The sequence below is a fragment of the Palaemon carinicauda genome, chromosome 14 (assembly GCF_036898095.1).
Source record: "Palaemon carinicauda isolate YSFRI2023 chromosome 14, ASM3689809v2, whole genome shotgun sequence".
NCBI classification, from domain to species: domain Eukaryota; kingdom Metazoa; phylum Arthropoda; class Malacostraca; order Decapoda; family Palaemonidae; genus Palaemon; species Palaemon carinicauda.
In genome coordinates, this window is record NC_090738.1 from 18,644,067 (window position 1) to 18,650,093 (window position 6,027).

Genomic DNA, 6,027 nt, shown 5'->3' on the forward strand with positions numbered 1-6,027 from the left:
TTTGTGAGGCGCTTATGAGAATGGCAGTCGCTCTAGCTTGTTGAAACACGTTACTCTGACGACTCATTCCCATCTGCACAGGCACTTCATGATCAGTAGCAAGTAAGGAGAAGTAGGGCGAGTGTCACAATGCCCAGGATATACAGAAAGGTTGAAAAGCCATTCACGAAAGCAACAAATGAACTTGCTGTACAGGAAGTAAAAGATGGCGCCTCCATTAGAGCAACGAGTGTCAAGCATCACATGTCATTTTCTCTTTTGAGAAAGCGTGTTAAGAGAAGCGCAAAGGAAGAGACTTTCAAGGAAGATATGAGGGCGTTATTTTTGTTGAAAAAACTAAAGATGTACGTCCTCTTCTACTGATACTGGATGGCCATCTTAGTCATACATCAGTAGCAACAATAGAAACAGCAATTCAAGAGAATATTTCCATTATTAAAATACCGGCTCATTATACAGATCTGTTACAGCCTTTAGATGTTGCTTGCTTTGGCCCATTAAAATCTTACTATGATTCAGCATTGGTGTGTTATGTGCATCAAACAGGAGTACGAGCACCATTGCAAAAGAGAGGCTTTGCGAATATGTGTTAAGTTTGGCAAAAGGGACTTTCCCAGGAGAACATAAAAGCAGGATTTTATGCAACGGGTGTATATCCACTAAACCCAGAAAAGTACCAGAGTGATCGTCTTTGTCCTTTGAAAATGAAAACGTACAAGAAGTGGGTTGAAAGAGGCAGCCCCAGGGATGCTGAAAATAATCCTGTACTATGTGATGATACAACTCATGAAAAGAGAGAGAATAGAGAAGCACAGTCATCGGCATCAGAAAATCAAGAAAGTCTTGCACAGCCTTGTGCTGCCACAATGACAGAAGTTCCCACTTCACCAGCTCCTGAATGTGAAGTGGAGAGGGAGATCTCAAATAAAGCACTATAGTCTCTGCAGGAACAGGCATTACCTGGCTGTAGTCACTGGAATGAGACTGTCACTGGAAACGAGACTGAACTACAAGATAATATCAAGACAAATATTGAAAAACTAGGTGCTCTGTATGCTAAACATTTATGCTGGAGGACGCTTGTTGCTGTAGTACATGCCAGGGGTCCTACAGGAATGAAGTTCAACATTCTTTTGGTTGGAAAGGAGAGAGAAACTGCTTTAGAAGAAGTTTTGCACAGTAGAGGAAGAAGTGGAACACCACAAATTACAAGAAGAAAAATTAGTATGCACAGCCAAATCATAACTCAAAAAGAATGTAGCAAGAAAATGACAGAGCATGATACTAAAGAAAAGAAAGCTCAACAGAGTGCCAAGAAAGAAAAATAAAGAACCAGAGTCACTATCTGATAACAAAGCTGACAAAGATATGGAAGAAATGGAAAGCGATTCTGCTGATGATAGCAGTTTCTCTTTAAATACAGATAAAAGTTAAGTAGAATGTGAAGATGATGTACATACACTAACGCTTCCAACAGATCCTCCTGTAATTACAGATGACTCAGTAAGAAAATATTACGCAGTGTATTATACTGGACCACGTATAGTTTACTACTGGGGCAAGATTACAAAAACATTTCCTGATAATGATAAGGGTCCAGTGGCGCATGTAGAAATCGACTGTCTTCAGAAAAAAAAAAAATCTTTCTAGTGACCCAAAGAAGTAGACATGGATTGAAAGGATCAAGGACGAAGACAATGCCATCGTGGATACAGAATACATATTCTATGGACCAAAAGTGAGATTTCCAGATGAAATGGCATACGCTAGTCTGAAGGTCATTGAAAATAATGTAAAGGAAAATTCTTATACAAATAACACATCATGCCAATGAATAAATTCTTACTTTTTATGAACAAATATGAAATATACCAATGATTTTTGCTCTAATTAATTCCAGGCAATAATTGATTAAGTTTGTTTTTATGAGGAGAGAAATTAGGCGGCAATATTTGCATTATGTAACACGAATATATGTGTACATTTGGCATTTTCTTTATGTTGAGAAAACTTAATAGGACACTTGTTTATTACCTCATTAAGAATAATGGTTTTTATTTGGTGATCGTATTTACGACTTACCTCTTTCAAATAAATATTCTCTGGTTTCAAGAAGTGTATGGCGATCTTAACCAACAACATACTAGTAGAATCTTCACTACTAGAAAAAGTGTATTCCTGTAACATTTATTTTAAGGACTTCCATTAATTTAAAGAATTTCCACTGAAGCCTTCTCTCTCTCTCTCTCTCTCTCTCTCTCTCTCTCTCTCTCTCTCTCTCTCTCTCTCTCTCTCTCTCTCTCTCTCTCTCTCCCATGACAGCTTCATCTTGTCACCATGCGACCTTGAAATTGTTTTGACTGTTATGTATCCTTAGAGATGAATTGAAAATGTATTTGTTCAATAAATAGAGGAATCGTGACTGATGAGATATTGAGTATTTTTACTAATGAAAATTTTGATATATAAATGTATTTGACAAAGATGCTCATCAGAACTGTGTATGTATATGTGTATGTATACTTATGAATGCATGCCTACATACACACACGTGTATGTAAATGTATATATAAACAAACATATATATATATATATAAATATATATATGTATATATATATATCTATATATATGTATATTATATATATGTAGTGTAGGTTTGCTGATTGTGGTGATGCACAAACCCTTTCACCACTTTTAGGTAAACACCACTCAAAAATGGATATATATATATATATATATATATATATATATATATATATATATGTATATATATACTATGGAGAAAAAGATTGAATAGTTTAAGAAAGCGACTCTTATATCGATTTGTTGATCAATTCTTCTATTGCTCAGGATAAGCGACAAAGATATTAACCGTGTAATTATATATTGTTAATTTTCATAACTGGTGTATATTTTTCTAGGTATCGATTATATATATATATATATATATATATATATATATATATATATTTATATATATATATAAATATATACATACATACATACATATATATATATATAATATATATATATATATATTTATATCAATATTTTCGGGTAAACATCTGGTTTCTATCATCCCAAGATAACACTAAATCTTCAAGGTCTAAAGGGAAAAGTGAATATTAATTTTATAAGTGTGTGTGCGTGTGTTTGTGTGTTTGTATATACTGTAAATCTTTTCCACTACTCGTTGTCAGTTACCATAGTCAGAGCCATACCAGTTAAATATATATTTGAGAAATCGTTCATCAAGTATGGAGACATTATTTGCACTTTTATGTATTCGATATTTGTTTTTCTTTTATTTAAGAGATAGTCAGAGTCACAGAGAAAAGAGAGAAACGAAAATTAATTGAATATAGCAATAAATATTCTGACCAGAAAACAAGTTTATGCTCATGGCCGCAGTTCCTGTTATTCATTAAATTAAATATTCTCTCTCTCTCTCTCTCTCTCTCTCTCTCTCTCTCTCTCTCTCTCTCTCTCTCTCTCTCTCTCTCTCTCTCTCTGAGAAAGTTAATCGTATTAATGGAATTATAGAAGAATATAGAAATTCCCCAAATCTCTCTCTCTCTCTCTCTCTCTCTCTCTCTCTCTCTCTCTCTCTCTCTCTCTCTCTCTCTCTCTCTCAAAGATAATTGTATTAATGGAAGTATAGATGAATTAAAGAATCCCCAAACCTGAAATAACGTAAGAATCGACAGAAGAGTCTTAGCATATTCATTTGGTTCAGGCAGTAAATTACCAAAGCACTTGAGTAATCTCCTATCAAATTCTATCTCCAAGCCAATCACTTGCATGTTAGAGGTTGAGCTCTAATTTTATATGCTCAAGTCTTAAACAGGATACAATGGGTTATTAATTGACTACCGAATGCACAAGTTCATGAAATTAGAATAAAACGCAAATTGTTATGGAAACTATTTCATATTCACGTCTAGATATGCTAAGTCATAACTATTAGATATATATATATATATATATATATATATATATTTATATATATATATTATATATATATATGTATATGTATATGTATATACAGTAGACCCCCGGGGTACGGCGTCCCCAGCTTATGTTTTTTTTATGTTATGGTGTGGAATACGATGTTTTTTCATCCCCTCGTTACGACATTTTCCCCACCTTACGGCATCGAATTCCAAAATTCAAACTTGGTGGTTTTTATTCGTACGACTGTGGAAGTCACTCGCCTACCACCACGCTCATACATCACTGCATACGTCACTAAGAAGGTGGTCTGCTATTGGTTGGCGTCACGGCGTCACTAAGATGCCGATACGCTATTGGCCGAAATTCCTCCCACAATGCCTGAGAGAGATGCTGCCTCTCTCTCTCTCTTTGTTAATCGCGCGCTCAATTCAGAATCTCGTGTGCGCTTTGTAAAGACTTAAACTCATGTGAGTGCTTGCGATATCGTATTTTTTGTGCATTTTAGTGCTTAATTCCAACTTTAATTCGTTAGCCATGGGTCCCAAGATTTCTAGTGATATTAAAGGGAAAAGTAAGAAGATGATCACTATGGAAACGAAGCTGAAGATAATAAAGAAATACGAAGAAAGCATGCGCATCGTTACCCTCGCTTGTACATATGGCCGTAACCATATGTACCAGCCTTCAAAATCAAGGAAGCCATTAAAGCAAGTAAGTCTTCTAAAGGCATGACTGTCCTTTCCAGTGGAAGGACCTCAATCAACGACGAGATGGTGATACTCCTTCTACTATGGATTAAAGCAAAGAAATCGCTGGTGATACACTCACCCAATCGGTAATGACAAGTGTATGAATCATTTTAGAAATATTTTGAGGAGTCGTCAGAAACAGGCTTCTTTGGATAGATATTTCTCCAAAAGAGAAGTGTCAGAAAGCAAAGGTGATATAAGTGATTCTATTAAAAAAGTTAAAAAAGAGTAAAAAATTTCAAACGACAAAAATAATGAAAAAAAAAGCATTTCTAATTTTAAATGTTTAATAGTAAGAATAAATTTATTAATTGTACATAACATAATTAACATTGATACGTTTTTATATCTGCCGTCTCCTCTTCCTCTGCCTCCACCCACTACCAGCTCAAGTCATGTCACCCCAAAGGTAAATAGAATTTAATTTTTCCTTTACAGGTACAGTATATGATTTTTATTTATAATGTTATATAATTATATACTGCACAGTACATGTATATTATATATAAGTATACTGTAGTACAGTGCTTACTATACTATTTTGTTACTAATTTTTTAATATGTATATAAAATTTTTAATGCTTTTACCTGGGGTTTTGCACGCATTAGCTATTCTATTGCTCGCCATACGACATTTTCACCAAACGATACCAACTCCGGAACGGATTGATGTCGTATAGCGGGGGTCTACTGTATATATATAATTTATATATATATATATATACACATATATATGTGTGTATATATATATATATATATATGTATATATATACATATATATATTATCTTTGCGATAGGCGACAAAATAATTGAAAGAAACGTCAAAACTTATTGTTTTAATTTCTTGGATCGGTTGAACCAAAATTTAATCATCTTGGTAAACAATAAGAATTAAAACTCCTAGTCCAAAAACAACAGATGTATCATGACAGGTTTTCTTACTGTTTTATGTTTCCTTTTACTCGCTTATGTTTAGATAAATCGGTCAACATCTATGATAAAACAAAAGGTTTAAGATATTTTTTTTTAATTTTCTTTTATTTCAAGCAAATTGCAATACATATAATGCAATTCTGATTCTATATGCGCCATTGGCAATGCAAAACACCCCATTTCAATTTAAATGATTATTTTGTTCCTTAAAAATCTAACCAAACATAGACAGACAGACAGATATGTGGAAGGGCATGGAAAGGATATAGGGGAAGAGAAGTAATGAAAAATGCAAAATATATAAAGACCCTTAATTAATTTAATCTCCCATTTGTACCAAACGGTCAATTTGTATCTGCACTCCCGACCTCCCAATGCATCCTTAGCAAC